Source organism: Mesoplodon bidens (genome assembly GCF_964165515.1).
Source record: "Mesoplodon bidens genome assembly, chromosome: X".
NCBI lineage: Eukaryota > Metazoa > Chordata > Mammalia > Artiodactyla > Ziphiidae > Mesoplodon > Mesoplodon bidens.
In genome coordinates this window covers 71,197,154-71,215,812 of record NC_138163.1, presented here as the reverse complement: position 1 = coordinate 71,215,812, position 18,659 = coordinate 71,197,154, and positions in this window count along the sequence as shown.

The following is an 18,659-nucleotide window of genomic DNA, read 5'->3' as shown; positions in this document are numbered from 1 at the left end:
GAGAGGGATATTAAAATATGCAATTATAATTTTGGATTTATCCATTCCTCCTTTCAGTTCTAACAGTTTTTCCTACATGTACTTTGAAGCTGTCCCATTAGATTCATACATAGTTAGGATTGTTATGTCCTCTTTTTTTTTATTAGTTTCTGCTTTAAAACAAAGTGAATCAGTCATACATATACATCTGTTCCCACATCCCTTCCCTCATGCATCTCCCTCCCTCCCACCCTCCCCATCGCACCCCGCCAGGCGGTCACAAAGCACCGAGCTGATCTCCCTGTGCTCTGTGGCTGCTTCCCACTATCTATCTACCTTATGTTTGGTAGAGTATATATGTCCATGCCTCTCTTTCGCTTTGTCACAGCTTACCCTTCCCCCTCCCCGTATCCTCAAGTCCATTCTCAAGTAGGTCTGTGTCTTTATTCCCGTTTTACCCCTCGGTTCTTCATAATATATATATTTTTAAAATTCCGTATATATGTGTTAGCATACGGTATTTGTCTTTCTCTTTCTGACTTACTTCACTCTGTATGACAGACTCTAGGTCTATCCACCTAATTACAAATAGCTCAGTTTCGTTTCTTTTTATGGCTGAGTAATATTCCATTGTATATATGTGCCACATCTTCTTTATCCATTCATTGGATGATGGACAGTTAGGTTGTTTCCAGCTCCGGGCTATTGTGAATAGACCTGCAATGAACATTTTGGTAAATGACTCTTTCTGAATTATGGTTTTCTCAGGGTATATGCCTAGTAGTGGGATTGCTGGGTCATATGGTAGTTCTATTTTTAGTTTTTTAAGGAATCTCCATACTGTTCTCCATAGTGGCTGTACCAATTCACATTCCCACCAGCAGTGCAAGAGTGTTCCCTTTTCTCCACACCCTCTCCAGCATTTATTGTTTCTAGATTTCTTGATGATGGCCATTCTGACTGGTGTGAGATGATATCTCATTGTAGTTATGATTTGCATTTCTCTAATGATTAATGATGTTGAGCATTCTTTCATGTGTTTGTTGGCAGTCTGTATATCTTCTGTGGAGAAATGTCTATTTAGGTCTTCTGCCCATTTTTGGATTGGGTTGCTTGTTTTATTGGTTATTGAGCTGCATGAGCTGCTTATAAATTTTGGAGATTAATCCTTTGTCAGTTGCTTCATTTGCAAATATTTTCTCCCATTCTGAGGGATGTCTTTTGGTCTTGTTTATGGTTTCCTTTGCTGTGCAAAAGCTTTGAAGTTTCATTAGGTCCCATTTGTTTATCTTTGTTTTTATTTCCATTTCTCTAGGAGGTGGGTCCAAAAGGATCTTGCTGTGATTTATGTCATAGAGTGTTCTACCTATGTTTTCCTCTAAGAGTTTGATAGTTTCTGGCCTTACATTTAGGTCTTTAATCCATTTTGAGCTTATTTTTGTGTATGGTGTAAGGGAATGATCTAATCTAAAACTTTTACAAGTCCCTCTCCAGTTTTCCCAGCACCACTTATTGAAGAGGCTGTCCTTTCTCCACTGTACATTCCTGCCTCCTTTATCAAAGATAAGTTGGCCATATGTGCGTGGGTTTATCTCTGGGCTTTCTATCCTGATCCACTGATATATCTTTCTGTTTTTATGCCAGTAACACACTGTCTTAATTACTGTAGCTTTGTAGTATAGTCTGAAGTCAGGGAGCCTGATTCCTCCAGCTCCGTTTTTCGTTCTCAAGATTGCTTTGGCTATTCGGGGTCTTTTAATTTTCCAAACCAATTTTGAAATTTTTTGTTCTAGTTCTGTGAAAAATACCAGTGGTAGTTTGATAGGGATTGCATTGAATCTGTAGATTGCTTTGGGTAGTAGATTCATTTTCACAATGTTGATTCTTCCTATCCAAGAACATGGTATATCTCTCCATCTATTTGTATCATCTTTAATTTCTTTCATCAGTGTCTTATAATTTTCTGCATACAGGTCTTTTGTCTACATAGGTAGGTTTATTCCTAGATATTTTATTCTTTTTGTTGCAATGGTAAATGGGAGTGTTTTCTTGATTTCATTGTCAGATTTTTCATCATTAGTGTACAGGAATGCCAGAGATTTCTGTACATTAGTTTTGTATCCTGCTACTTTACCAAATTCATTGATTAGCTCTAGTAGTTTTTCGGTAGCATCTTTAGGATTCTCTATGTATAGTATCATGTCACCTGCAAACAGTGACAGCTTTACTTCTTCTTTTCCAGTTTGGATTCCTTTTATTTCCTTTTCTTCTCTGATTGCTGTGGCTAAAACTTCCAAAACTATGTTGAATAAGAGTGGTGAGAGTGGGCAGCCTTGTCTTGTTCCTGATCTTAGTGGAAATGGTTTCAGTTTTTCACCATTGAGGACAATGTTGGCTGTGGGTTTGTCATACATGGCCTTTATTATGTTGAGGAAAGTTCCCTCTATTCCTACTTTCTGCAGGGTTTTAATCATAAATCGGTGTTGAATATTGTCAAAAGCTTTCTCTGCATCTATTGAGATGATCAAATGGTTTTTCTCCTTCAATTTGTTAATATGGTGTATCATGTTGATTGATTTGCGTATATTGAAGTATCCTTGCATTCCTGGAATAAACCCCACTTGATCATGGTGTATGATCCTTTTAATGTGCTGTTGGATTCTGTTTGCTAGTATTTTGTTGAGGATTTTTGCATCTATGTTCATCATTGATATTGGCCTGTAGTTTTCTTTCTTTGTGACATCCTTACCTGGTTTTGGTATCAAGGTGATGGTGGCCTCGTAGAATGAGTTTGGGAGTGTTTCTTCCTCTGATATTGTTTGGAAGAGTTTGAGAAGGATGGGTGTTAGCTCTTCTCTAAATATTTGATAGAATTCACCTGTGAAGCCATCTGGTCCTGGGCTTTTGTTTGATGGAAGATTTTTAATCACTGTTTCAATTTCAGTGCTAGTGATTGGTCTATTCATATTTTCTATTTCTTCCTGAGTCAGTCTTGGCAGGTTGTGCATTTCTAAGAATTTGTCCATTTCTTCCAGGTTGTCCATTTTATTGCCATAGAGTTGCTTATAGTAATCTCTCATGATCTTTTGTATTTCTGCAGTGTCAGTTGTTACGTCTCCTTTTTCATTTCTAATTCTATTGATTTGAGTCTTCTCCCTTCTTTTCTTGATGAGTCTGGCTAATGGTTTGTCAAGTTTGTTTATCTTCTCAAAGAACCAGCTTTTAGTTTGGTTGATCTTTGCTATCGTTTCCTTCATTTCTTTTTCATTTATTTCTGATCTGATTTTTATGATTTCTTTCCTTCTGCTAACTTTGGGATGTTTTTGTTCTTCTTTTTCTAATTGCTTTAGGTGCAAGGTTAGGTTGTTTATTCGAGATGTTTCCTGTTTCTTAAGGTGGGATTGTATTGCTATAAACTTCCCCCTTAGAAATGCTTTTGCTGCGTCCCATAGGTTTTGGGTCGTCGTGTCTCCATTGTCATTTGTTTCTAGGTATTTTTAAATTTCCTCTTTGATTTCTTCAGTTATCACTTCGTTATTGAGTAGTGTACTGTTTAGCCTCCATGTGTTTGTAGTTTTTACAGCTCTTTTCCTGTAATTGATGTCTAGTCTCATAGCATTGTGGTCGGAAAAGATACTTGATACAATTTCAATTTTCTTAAATTTACCAAGGCTTGATTTGTGTCCCTGGATATGATCTATCCTGGAGAATGTTCCATGAGCACTTGAGAAAAATGTGTATTCTGTTGTTTTGGATGGAATATCCTATAAATATCAACTAAGTCCATCTTGTTTAATGTATCATTTAAAGCTTGTGTTTCCTTATTTATTTTCATTTTGGATGATCTGTCCATTGGTGAAAGTGGGGTGTTAAAGTCCCCTACTATGACTGTGTTACTGTCGATTTCTCCTTTTATGGCTGTTAGTATTTGCCTTATGTATTGAGGTGCTGCTATGTTGGGTGCATAAATATTTACAATTGTTATATCTTCTTCTTGGATCGATCCCTTTATCGTTATGTAGTGTCCTTCTTTGTCTCTTCTAATAGTCTTTATTTTAAAGTCTATTTTGTCTGACATAAGAATTGCTACTCCAGCTTTCTTTTGATTTCCATTTGCATGGAATATCTTTTTCCATCCCCTTACTTTCAATCTGTATGTGTCTCTAGGTCTGAAGTGGGTCTCTTCTAGCAGCATATATATGGGTCTTGTTTTTGTATCCATTCAGCCAATCTGTTTCTTTTGGTGGGAGCATTTAGTCCATTTACATTTAAGGTAATTATTGATATGTATGTTCCTATTCCCATTTCCTTAATTGCTTTGGGTTCGTTATTGTAGGTATATTCCTTCTGTTGTGTTTCTTGCCTATAGAAGTTCCTTTAGCATTCGTTGTAAAGCTGGTTTGGTGGTGCTGAACTCTCTCAGCTTTTGCTTGTCTGTAAAGGTTTTAATTTCTCCATCAAATCTGAATGAGATCCTTGCTGGGTAGAGTAATCTTTGTTGCAGGTTTCTCTCCTTCATCACTTTAATTATGTCCTGCCACTCCCTTCTGGCTTGTAGAGTTTCTGCTGAGAGATCAGCTGTTAACCTGAGGGGGATTCCCTTGTGTGTTATTTGTTGTTTTTGCCTTGCTGCTTTTAATATGATTTCTTTGTGTTTAATTTTTGACAGTTTGATTAATATGTGTCTTGGCGTATTTCTCCTTGGATTTATTCTGTATGGGACTCTCTGTGCCTCCTGGACTTTATAACTATTTCCTTTCCCATATTAGCGAAGTTTTCAACTATAATTTCTTCAAATATTTTCTCAGTCCCTTTCTTTTTCTCTTCTTCTTCTGGAACCCCTATAATTCGAATGTTGGTGCATTTATTATTGTCCCAGAGGTCTCTGAGACTGTCCTCTGTTCTTTTCATTCTTTTTTCTTTATTTTGCTCTGCAGCAGTTATTTCCACTATTTTATCTTCCACTTCACTTATCCGTTCTTCTGCCTCAGTTATTCTGCTATTGATCCCATCTAGAGTATTTTTCATTTCATTTATTGTGTTTTTAATCGATTTTTGATTCATCTTTAGTTCTTCTAGGTCCTTGTTAACTGTTTCTTGCATTTTGTCTATTCTATTTCCAAGATTATGGATCTTGGAAATAGAATCTTGGATCAGCTTTACTATCATTATTCTGAATTCTTTTTCAGGCAGACTGCCTATTACTTCTTCACTTGTTAGGTCTGGTAGGTTTTTATCTTGCTTCTTCACCTGCTGTGTGTTTTTCTGTCTTTTCATTTTGCATATGTTTCTGTGTTTGGGGTCTCCTTTTTGCAGGCTGCAGATTCGTAGTTCCCGCTGTTTTTGGTGTCTGTCCGCAGTGGCTAAGGTTGTTTCAGTAGGTTGTGTAGGCTTCCTGGTGGGGGGGACTAATGCCTGTGTTCTGGTGGTTGAGGCTCGATCTTGTCTTTCTGGTGGACAGGTCCACGTCTGGTGGTGTGTTTTGGGGTGCATATGGCCTTATTATGTTTTTAAGTAGCCTCTCTGCTAATGGGTGGGGTTGTGTTCCTGCCTTGCTAGTTGCTTGGCATAGGGTGACCAGCACTGTAGCTTGCTGGTCGTTGACTGAAGCTGGGTGCTGGTGTTGAGATGGAGATCTCTGGGAGATTTTTGTTGCTTGATATTATGTGGAGCTGGGAGGTCTCTTGTGGACCCGTGTCCTGAAGTTGGCTCTCCCACTTCAGAGGCACAGCACTGACTCCTGGCTGCAGCACCAAGAGCCTTTCATCCACCTGGCTCAGAATAACAGGGAGAAAAAGTAGAAAGAAAGAATTGGTAGAAGAAAGAAAGAGAGAGGGAAAGAAAGGAAGAAGGGAAGAAAGGAAGGAAGGAAGGAAGAAAGAAAGAAATCGGGGAGGGAGGGAGGAAGGATGGAAAAAATGAAGGAAAGAAAGGAGGGAGGGAGGGAGTAATGAAAGCAAAAGGAAGAGTGAGTGGAAGAAGGGAGGGAGGGAGGGAGGAAGGAAAGAAAGAAAGAAAGATGGGAGGGAGGGAGGAAGGAAAGGAAAATAAAGTGGAAAGAAGAAGGGTGGGAGGGAGGGAGGGAAGAAAGAAAAAGAAAGAAGGAAAGGAGGAGCAGAGGGAGGGAGGGAGGAAGGGAAGGTAGGAAAAATAGAAAGAGCAGGTAAAGTAAAATAGAATAAAGTATGAAATATAGTAGCGTTATTAAAATTAAAAAGTAATTATTGAAAAAAAAAACGGACCGATAGAACCCTGGGACATATGGTGGAAGCAAAGCTATACAGAGAGAATCTTACACAGAAGATTACACATACACATTCACAAAAAGAGAGCAGGGGGAAAATTCAAAAATCTTGCTCTCCAAGTCCACCTCCTCAATTTGGGATAATTCGTTGTAAAAAGAGGAAAAGGGGGGAAAGTCTTAAATCTTGTCCTCAAAGTCCACTTCCTCAATTTGGGATGATTCGCTGTCCATTCATGCACTCCACAGATGCAGGGCACATCAAATGGACCATGGACCTTTAATCCGCTGCCTCCGAGGCTGCACAGAGAGATTTCCCTGTCTCTGCTCTCACAGCTCCCGGGTCTCAGCCTTGGACCTTGCCCCGCCTCTGTGCGTAGGTCGCCGGAGGGCGTCCGTTCTTCCCTCAGACAGGACGGGTTTAAAGGAGCCGCTGATTTGGGGGCTCTGGCTCACTCAGGCAGAGGGGAGGGAGGGGCATGCAGTGTGGGGCGGGCCTGCGGCGGCAGAGGCCGGCGTGACGTTGCAGCAGCCCGTGGTGCTCCGTGCACTTTCCCGGGAAAGCCGTCCCCGGTTTCCTGGACCCCGGCATTGGCGGGGTGCACAGTGACCCACGCTCACACACAGGCCCCGCGGCGGCGGCAGCGGCGGCGGCGGCGGCAACAGCCCCAGCGTCCCACGCCCGTCTCCGAGGTCCGCGCCTTACCCGCGGCTCGCGCCTGTCTCCGGCGCTTCCCCAAGCAGCCCTCTTAATGCCCTCTCCTCGCGCACCAGGAAACAAAAGGGAAAAAAGTCTCTTGCCTCTTCGGCAGCTCTGACCCTTTCCCCGGACTCCCTCCGGGCTATCCGTGGTGCACTAACCCCTTCAGGCTCTCTTCCTGCCGCCAGCCCCAGTCCTCTCCCTGTGCTCCGACTGAAAGCCGATACCCGAGCCTCAGCTCCCAGCCCCGCCCGCCACGGCGGCTGAGCAGACAAGCCTCTCGTTCTGGTGTGTGCCTGAGGGCACCGATCATCTGTGCCGGAACCTCTCCGCTTTGCCCTCCACACCCCTGTTGCTGTGCTCTCCTCCGCTACTCCGAAGCTTTCCCCCTCCGCCACCTGCAGTCTCCACCCGCGAAGGGGCTTGTAGTGTGTAGAAACCTTCCCTCCTTCACGGCTCCCTCCCACTGGTGCAGGTCCCGTCCCTATCCTATTGTCTCTGTTTATTCTTTTTTTCTTTTGCCCTACCCAGGTATGTGGGGAGTTTCTTGCCTTTTGGGGGTTCTGAAGTCTTCTGTCAGCGTCCAGTAGGTGTTCTGTAGGAGCTGTTCCACGTGTAGATGAATTTCTGATGTATCTGTGGGGAGGAAGGTGATCTCTACATCTTACTCTTCCGCCATCTTCCTCCGGCGCTCTATTCAGCCTTAAAAAATGATTTTTTTTCATGTGTAACAGCATGAGTGGACATGGAGGATACAATGCTTAGTGAAATTACTTAGATATAGAAAGACAAACACCATATGTTATCATTTATATGTGAAATCTAAAAAATAAAATAAAAGAATATAACAAAATAGAAACAGTCTCATAAATACAGAGATCAAACTAGTGTTTACCATTTGGGGGAAAGAAGGAAGAGGGACAAGATAGAGGTAGGGGATTACGAGGTACAAACTACTATATATAAAATAAATAAGCTAGAAGGATATTTTGTATAGCACTGAGAATGTATCCAATATTTTATAATAACATTATATGGAGTACAATTTATAAAAATATTGAAACACTACATTGTACACACAAAATTAATATATTGTAAATCAATTATACTTCAATAAAAATTAATTAACTAATAATAAAATATATTTTCAGTAAGTCTGGTGTTTGTGATTCCTCAGCAATTGTTTCTGCCAATTTATTTTCTTCCTTTGAGTGAGCCACGATTTCCTGTTTCTTTGTTTGCCTTGTGCTTTTTATTGGGCATCTGAAAAATGAACACTTCGAAGATTGTTATATCAGCTTTGTGCAAGGACAGTTCTCTGATTATTAGCTACATATTATTTAAGCCTTGAGATCGATCTGTTGTGAAGCCTTAAGTTTATTTCGTGTCTTTTCTGAACATGTGTTACCTGCACCTGTGTGTGTTTCTGCATGCCTGAGAGTGGCTCTTGCAATTCCCCTATATACATGGCTGTTTTGTATTTCTTAATTTCCCAAAGTCTCACCCCAGCTTTTCCTCGGGAGCTTAGAAGTTCTATTGTTTGTCTCTACTAATAATATTTTGGCACAGTACTCTGTAAGTCTTTACACCCCTTAAAGATTTTATTAGCAGTGTCCACTTGCTTTCTTCCACTTTTCACAACCTGAAATCTAAGTTATACCACTTTCATCCCCTGATCTTTCCTTTAGTGAATACGGAGACTAGTTTTTCAAGCAGTCCCCCAGATCAGGTAGAACTTTGAAAATAAGGTATGCTGTGATCCCTCATGTTTGAGGGAGTGAATGAATTTGGAACTGGGTTGCTGCCTCCTCCAGACCAAGACCACGCTACATCAGTGAGGTATGAGGCAAAGGTAAATTAAAATTTCCTCCAAATTTCCTACAGTTTTGAATGTGGCTATTTCTTATTTAGACATTCACTTGATTATTCTAGACTTTAACTGTTTTCCAGAACTCTTATTAAATTAGTTTAGCTAGCCTTTAGTGTTTTTTTAATGTTTCCATGTGGCAATAAAGGCCTGGGTGTTCCTAGTCTGACATTTCTCTGATGTCCTACATAAAAAAAAAAAAAAATTCCTTCTACCCTTATGTTAGGAACCATTAAGATTTTTAGGGACTACTTAAAAACTTCATGCCAATTTTCATCAAAAAATAACACTAAATTTTTCAAACTAATACTTTCTATAAGAAACTGGTGAATGTCTGTTATAGCTTATTCCAGAAGAAATTAATTTTTGTACCAGACAGACTGGGGTTTGTGTCTTGGTACTGTCTCTTACTAGACATATATTTGCTTCTTATCTTACTGCTCTCTCTATGCTTCCCTTTACTTATTAGTAAATTAATATTATTATAATACTGCAATTCTCACTTCATAGGATTTATGGAGGAATTAATTTAGATAATATATTTATAATGCTTAGCACACATCCTGATACATAATAAATCGATAAATAATCACTAATACTTTTTTTTTTTTTTTTGGCTGTATGCGGGCCTCTCACTGTTGTGGCCTCTCCCGTTGTGGAGCACAGGCTCAAGATGTGCTGGCTCAGAAGCCATGGCTCACGGACCCAGCCTCTCCATGGCATGTGGGATCTTCCTGGACCGGGGCACAAACCCATGTCACCTGCATCGGCAGGCGGACTCTCAACCACTGCACCACCAGGGAAACCCCACTAATACTCTTTAAAAATTAGTTTATGCTTGACAGTGATCCATCTATTACCATCCCTTTTTTCAGAGAAAGAAAATATATGGGTCTAATCAAATCGTACAACTTCAGAATAGATTTTAGGCTATAGATTTTTCATTGGAATCATTTTTACAGTAACATGACAATAATAAAATTAGGTCAATAGTTCAATCTTCAACAGTGTTAACGATTGTATCCTAGCATACTTTCTTTTTAATATTTACCTTAATAACTTTGTACAGATAACAGGTTGTATTTTCTGTACTACAAGCAGTCTTAGGTATATTTGAAACTGTTGATCAGTTAATAGAAAGATCAACCTATCATAAACGATTATTTTATACTTGGTTTGTGTTCACCCAAAATTTTTGTAATCAATCTTAACTACATTCAACATTTCAAAACATTTAACTACATGGAGGTGTATTTTGAAATTATTTCATTTCAGTCTCCTCATAGAAACCCTCTCATATTTTAATGAAATACACTTGAAAGTCTTCCCTTTAGATAATATTTTCTCGCCTCTTGAAAATCTAATTGAAAGTATTTTTCACCATGCTAATATCCTATACATGTGTCTTAATTGGCCATATAACTAAAAATAATGTAATTTAATGTTTCCTTTTTGCTGTGGATTCTTGGAGGCTGACATACTGCCAAATTCAGTTTTGAAATGGATAAATTAGCTCATCTTATGTCAGAGGAAGAGAGTGGAGGCTTGATAAAGATATATATTATTAGTGTAGTAATAACTAATAACAACAGGCCAGCCACACTATTATGTCTAGTATTTTTCAATTAGGACTTACCTTAAAATTTATTTTTATTCACTCATTGGTCTTTTTGTACAACGTGTTCTGCCTTCTATTTTTAAGGATTATTTTTCCTTCTCTCACTAGTTCACTTAAGTAAATGAGATTATATCCACAGAAATTTTCAGAAGCAGAGATTTATTGTAGAACTTTGAAATTATGAGAATCTGTCTAAAATCAACATTGCTAAATTCAGTTCTAACTCCCAAAGGGGAAAAATCTAGTAAAAAGTCAATGATAGGAGAAACAAGGCACTTTTTATAACTAGCTACATTCATTCTGGACCAATGAGATATTATCACTGATGAACTGGGAAGAGTTTTGACCAATGCACATTCTTTAGTATGTAAAACAATCCCATGGGCATGATGAGAGGAAAAATACTAGTGGAACACTAAGGCAGTAGAAAAAGTTTTATGTTTCTCTTTACTTTTTACTCTGAATAAAAATAAACTCTCAACTATTAGCTACACATTCATGTTTAAAACAGGCTTCTTTAGAAATGTGAACCCCATCTCCCATTTTCCCAAAATCTATTAACTACAGATTTTTCAAATTATGAATGGAAGATAATCATTTCAATTATTTCACTTAAATAGAAGAGAAATTTTTTTTATTTCCCATTTTCCCAAGATATGTAAATGTTGTTTGTCTAAAGTTATGAATGAGAATCTTCATGAAAAGGACATTTTGAATTCTTATTATTTGAAGGTTATGAGTAAGCATAACCCCTTCTTTGTGAACACAAGGCAATGTTTTTTAAATTACACATTGGGAATATTCTCTAAGACACAGTTTCACAATATTTTGCATTCATTTAAAAGTGAAGTATATTTTATTTGTCTCCTTGCCAACATTTTGAAGTCTCCTTTCCAGGGTCCTGTCCTTTTTTTATGAACCCCTTAGGACTGCTTTGATGTTTCTCAAGTGAAAGATTCTACTCCATTGAACACATGAAATTGTCAGAATTGGACTCTTTCCCAGAATGAAGGAGACTATTGGAGGGAGAATTTATATTGAACTGTATCCACTCCATCCTGAGCTGCATTCATTCCTATCATCAGTATTTTTTTAAGTGCTTAACAAGGACAATATTTTCAGTACTAAACCTGGATTACTAAACCAAACATCATAACTTCCAACAATAAAAATATAATTCTTTCTTTTTAACAATCTTTCTTTCCTAGTGACACACCTTATTCCAATAATTTGCAGGTGAATGCTAAATGTTCCATATTATAATTAGGAGACAACACAAACTAGAACTGTAACAAAAATCCTACCTTTATTTATTTACCCCATTGGTCACATTATTAATAACGACAAAAATATCTATAGCCATTTCCTTATGTATACTTTTCTCTGTAATTTCAGAGAATACCCAGATCAACGACCAAACATATTCAGGAAAATTTGTAGTTATATTTTTCAGAATGTGACTTGATGGTGAGGTTTTGTTGATTTTGCACAAGTATTAGTTGCTTCTGTGATCTGTAGCACAACCCCAGTAATACATAAAAAGTGTTGCTATTTAGAATAAAAGAATTTGCACTTTAGTTTCTGATCTCCAGTAGTAAGTGTTAGACTGCCCTCTGCAGTTCTCAGAGGCAGATCACATTTGCTTAGTTTGAAACAAGTGGAAACACTAAACAATTTATTTGAAAAATCAAATGTAAACTGGGTACTGATAAACTACCTTTTACTACACATTTTTAGCTTTGTTTCTCACCAAAATTCCACACACACAATTGGAGCTTCTTGGTACCCTGAATGTTCCCAACACTTTCTGTTGCCTGTTCATTGTATAACTGCCTGAGGTTTTTTCCTTGCTGACTGACCCAGACCTTGGACACATCCAGCCTCCATGAACACATGGCAAATTTTTCCTGCCTGGGTGTGCACGTGTCCAAATTTCCCTTTTCTCATAAGGACACCAGTCATTGTATTAGGGGCCACCATAATCCAGAATGACCTCATCTTACCTTGATTACACCTGTAAAGACACTATTTCCAAATAAGCTCAAGTTCACAGGTACCAAATGGTAGGAATTGAATATATTCTTATAGGGGATACAAGTCAGCTAACAACAGTGGATGCTGGGTTGCCTTCTCTGCTTAAGGTATAACTCCTATAATTAACCCTTCTTCTGTATCTTCATTTTTTCTTTTTATTATCCAGTTTTACCGAGACAATTAACATATAACATTGTGTAAGTTTAAGGTCTACAATTTGATGATTTGTTGCACATTTATATTGCAAAATGATTACCACAGTAGGGTTACTTTAACACCTACATCACACAGTATAATCACTATTTCTTTTCTGTGGTGAGAATATTTTAGGTCTACTCTCTTAGCAACTTTAAAGTATATAATATGGTACTGTTAACTACAGACACCACATTGTCTATTAGATACCCAGAACTTATTCATCTTATGATTGGAAGTTTGTACCTTAAGACTGACATATCCACATTTCCCCCACCCTGCAGCCCCTGGCAACTACCGTTCTACTATCTGTTTCTATGATTTCAAATTATTTTATATGTCACAAATAAGTGAATCATATAGTATTTATCTTTCTCTGTGTAAATTATTCCAGTTAGTATAATGCCCTTAAATTTCATCAGTCTGGTCACAAATGGCAGGATTTCCTTTTTACCATGGCTGAATTATATCCCATGGTATATCACACTTTCTATGTCCATTCATTTGTAAACAGAAATTTACATTGCTTCAATATATTGGCTATTGTAAAAAGGCTTCAATTAACATAGGAGTGCAAATGTCTCTCCATATATATATATATATATATATATATATATATATATATATATGTATATATATATACTTGTTTTTATTTTTGGCTGTGCTGGGTTTTTGTTGCTGTGCACAGGCTTTATCTAGTTGCGGCAAGAGGGGGATACTCTTCATTGCAGTGCATGGGTTTCTAATTACAGTGGCTTCTCTTTTTGTGGAGCACAGGCTCTAGGCACACGAACTTCAGAAGGCGTGGCACACAGGCTGTAGAGTGCAGGCTCAGTAGTTGTGATGCACAGGCTTAGTTGCTCCGTGGCATGTGGGATCTTGCTGGGCCAGGGATCGAACCTGTGTCCCCTGCATTGACAGGCAGATTCTTAACCACTATGCCACCAGGGAAGCCCTCTCTTTTTAAAAATATTTTAATTTTATTGGAGTATAGTTGATTTAAAATGTTGTGTTAGTTTAAGCTGTACAGCAAAGTGATTCAGTTACATATATATATATATATGTATATATATATATATATATATATATATATATATTCATTCTTTTTTAGATTATTTTCTCAAATAGGTTACCCCAAAATAGAGAGTAGAGTTCCCTGTGCTATACAGTAAGTTCTTGTTGGTTGTCTATCTTATAAATAGTAGTGTGTGTATGTTCATCCAAAGTTCCTGATTTTTCCCTCCCTCACAATGTTTCTGCTTTGGTAACAAGTTGGTTTTAGATTTCTGTAAGTCTGCTTTTGTTTTGTAAATAAGTTCATTTGTATATTTTTTAAAATTTGGTTCTACATTTGAGTGATATTATATATTTTTCTTTATCTAACTTACTTCATTTAGTAAGATAATCTCTTGGTCAATTGATGTGGCTGCAAATGGCATTATTTCATTCTTTTCTAGGTCCAAGTAATATTCCATTGTACATACCTACCATATCTTCTTTATCCATTCCTCTGTCGATAGACATTTAGGTTGCTTCCATATCCTGGCTATTTTAAATAGTGCTGCAATGAACATTGTGGTGCATGTATGCTTTCAGATTATGTTTTTTTCTGGATATACGCCCAGGAGTGAGATTGCTGTATGATATGGTTGTTCTATTTTAAGTTTTATAAGGAACCTCCATACTGTTCTCCATAGTGGTTGTACCAATTTATGTTTCCACCAACAACAATGTAGGAGGGTTCCCTTTTCTCCATAACTTCTCCAGCATTTATTTTTTCTAGATTGTTTGTTGATGGCCATTCTGACCAGCATGAGGGGATATCTCATTGTAGTTTTGATTTGCATTTATCTGATAATTAATGATGATGAGCATGCTTTCATGTTCCTGATGGTCATCTGTATGGCTTCTTTGGAGAAATGTTTATTTATATATTCTGCCCATTTTTGATTGCATTTTTTTTGTTTTTTTTTTATTATTATTGAGCTGCATGAGTTGTTTGTATATTTTGGTGATTAATCCCTTGTTGGTTGTGTCATCTTTTTGTTTTGTTGATATTTTCCTTTCCTTAAAATATTCCAGAATATTTTAAGTTTAAGTACCATTCGTTTATTTTTTGGTTTTATTTTAATTGTTCTAATAGGTGGATCAAAAGATATATTACTATGATTTATGTAAAAGAAGGTTCTGATTACATTTTCCTCTAAGAATCTTATACTGTCCAGCCTTATATTTAGGTCCTTAATCCATTTCAAGATTTTTTTTTTCCTGTGGATGCAGTTAGAAGATATTCTAATTTCACTCTTTTATATATAGCTGTCAGGTTTTCCGTGCACCACTTATTGAAGGGACTGTCTTATCTCCATTGTATATTCTTGTCTCCCTTGTCATAGATTAATTCACAGTAGGTAAGTGAGTTTATTTCTGGGTTTTCTATCCTATTCCATTGATCTATATGTCTGTTTTTGTGACAGTACTATATTGTTTTGATTACTGTAGCTTTAAAACTTCCAACAAACAGAAGTCTAGGACCGATGACTTCTTCCCTGATGAATTCTATCAAACATTTAGAGAAGAGTTAACACTTATCCTTCTTAAACTCTTCAGAAAAAGTACAGAGGAAAGAACACTCCCAAGCTCATTCTATGAGGAAACCATCACTTTGATAGCAAAAGGAGACAAAAAAAAAAATGATGGGGACCTTCAAAATGGCAGAGGAGTAAGACATGGAGATCGTCTTCCTCCCCACAAATACATCAAAAATACATCTATATGTGGAACAACACCTACAGAATACCGACTGAATGCTGGCAGAAGACCTCAGACTTCCCAAATAGCAAGAAAATCCCCACATACCTGGGTAAGGCAAAGCAAAAGCAAAAAACAGAGAAAAAAGAATAGGGATGGGACCAGCACCTCTGGGAGGGAGCTGTGAAGGAGGAAAAGTTTCCACACACTAAGATGGACCTTCACTGGCAGAGATGGGGCAAGGTGTGGGGGAATCTTTGGAGCCATGGAGGAAAGCACAGAAACAGGGGTGCAGAGGGCAAAGGGGAGAGATTCCTGGACAGAGGATCAGTGCCCACCAGCACTCACAAGCCCGAGGGGCTTGTCTGCTCACCCACCAGGACAGGTGGGGCTGAGAGCTAAAGCTTGGGCTTTGGAAGTCAGATCCCAGGGAGAGGACTGGGGTTGGCTGCATGAACACAGCCTGAAGGGGGCTAGATAACCACAGCTAGCAGGGAGGGCTTCAGGGGAAAAGTCTGGAACTACCTAAAAGGCAGGAGACCATTGTTTTGGGGTGCACAAGGAGATGGGATTCCTTCCCTGTCTGCCCACAGAAGGCAGAGCACCATCAACGAGCTCCAGAGACAGGCACACAACGTGGCTATCAGCTCAGACCCCAGAGACTGTTATGAAATGCTAACGCTGCAGCTGCCACCACCAAGAATCCTGTGTGCAAGCACAGGTCACTATCCACCCCCTCCCCTTGGGAGCCTGTGCAGCACACCACTTCCAGGGCCCCATGATCCAGTGACAAGTTCCCCAAGACAACATATGGTGCACCTCAGGCTGTTGCAACATCAGGCCAGCTTCTGCTGCCTCAGACTTGCCCTTCATTCCAATTATAACTACAGTACCCCTCTGTCCACAAGGCCTGAATAAGAAAGAGCTCCCTAATCAGCCACTGTTTAACCCCTTCCTGTCTGGGAGGGAACAGAGGCCTGAGGGCGACCTACACACAGAGGTGGGGCCAAAACTGAGGCTGAACTCCAGGACCTGTTCCAAAAAAGAAGAGAAAGTGAAATTTCTCCATGCAGCCTCAGGAACAGTGGAATAAATCTCCACAGTCAACTTAAGGTGCCCTGCATCTGTGGAATAACTGAATAGAAAAAGGATCATCCCAAACTGAGGCAGTGGACTTTGGAAACAATGGTAGACTTGGGGTTTGCTGTCTGTGACTGATTTGTTTCTGATTTATATGTTTAAATTAGTATAGTTTTAGCACTTGCTATCATTGGTGGATTGTTTACAGTTTTTGTTGTTCTCTTTATTTTTATTATTATTTGTTTTTAATTAAATATTTTCTCCTTTTTCTTCTGAGCCATGTGGCTGACAGGGTCATGGCGCTACGGTCTGGTGTCAGGTCTGAGCCTCTGAGATGGGAGAGGCAATTTCAGGACATTGGATCACTAGAGAACTCCCAACCCACAAAATATCAAACAGCAAGGGCTCTCCCAGAGATCTCCATCTGAATGCTAAGACCCAGCTTCACCCAAAGGCCAGAAAGCTCCAGTACTGGATGCCCCATACCAAAAAATGAGCAAGACAGGAACACAACACCACGCATTAGGAGAGGCTGTCTAAAGTAATACTAAGTTCACAGACACAGATAAATGCACAAGCAGATGCAAACATGTCCACCAGAAAGACAGGATACAGCCTCACCCACCTGGACACAGACACCATAACCCTCCAATAGGAAGTCTACACAAACCACTGAAACAACCTCACCCACAGGGGCCAGACACCAAAAACAACAGGTACTATGAACCTGAAGCCTGTGAAAAGGAGACCACATACACAGTAGGTTAAAATGGGAAGACAGAGATATATGTAGCAGATGAAGGAACAAGGTAAAAACCCACCAGATAAAAAAATGAAGAAGAAGTAGGCAGTCTACTGGAATAAGAATTCAGAGTAATGAGAGTAAAGATGATCAAACATCTTGGAAATAGAATGGAGAAAATATAAGACATGTTTAACAAGGACCTGGAAGAAATAAAGAGCAAACAAACAATGATGAACAACACAATAAATGAAATTAAAAATTATCTAGAAGGAATCAATAGCAGAATAACTGAGGCAGAAAAATGGATAAGTAACCTGGAAGGTAAAATAGTGGGAATAACTACCACAGAGCAGAATAAAGAGAAAAGAATGAAAAAAATTGAGGACAGTCTCAGAGAACTCTGGGACAATTTTAAATGCAGCAACATTTGAATTATAAGGGTCCCAGAAGAAGAAGAGAAAAAGAAAAGCCCTGAGAAAATATTAGAAGATATTATAGTTGAAAACTTCCCTAACAAGGGAAAGGAAAGAGTCAATCCAGTTGAGGAAGCACAGTGAGTCCCAAACAGGATAAATCCAAGGAGTAACAGGTTGAGACACAAATTAATCAAACTATCAAAAATTAAATTCAAAGAAAAAATATTAAGAGCAGCAAGGAAAAGGCAACAAATAACATACAAGGGAATCTCCATAAGGTTAAGAGCTGATCTTTCAGCAGAAACTCTGCAAGCCAGAAGGAAGTGGCAGGACATATTTAAAGTGATGAAAGGGAAAAAACTAAAATCAAGATTACTCTATCCAGCAAGGATTTCATTCAGATTCAATGGAGAAATTAAAACCTTTACAGAAAGCAAAAGTTCACAGAATTCAGCACCACCAAAAGAACATTACAACAAATGCAAAAGGAACTTTTCTAGGCAAGAAACACAAAAGAAGGAAAATATTTACCAAAAAAAGTAATCGGAACATACATATTGATAATTACCTTAAACATGAATAGATTAACTGCTCCAACCAAAAGACACAGACTGGCAGAATGGATAGAAAAACAAGTAGCACATATATGCTGTCTACAAGAGACACATTTCAGACATAGGGACACATATAGACTGAAAGTGAGGGGATGGAAAAAGATATTCCATGCAAATGGAAATCAAAGGAGAGCTGGAGTAGCAATTCTCATATCAGAATAAATAGACTTAAAAAAGACTATTCCAAGAGACAAAGAAAGACACTACATAATGATCAAGTGATCAATGCAAGAAGAAGATATAACAATTGTAAATATTTATGCACCCAATAAAGGAGTACCTCCATACATAAGACCAATGGTAACAGCCATAAAGGGGAAATTGACAGTAACACAATAATAGAAGGGGAGGTTAACACCCCACTTACACCAATGGACAGATCATCCAAAATGAAAATAAATAAGGAAACACAAGTTTAAATG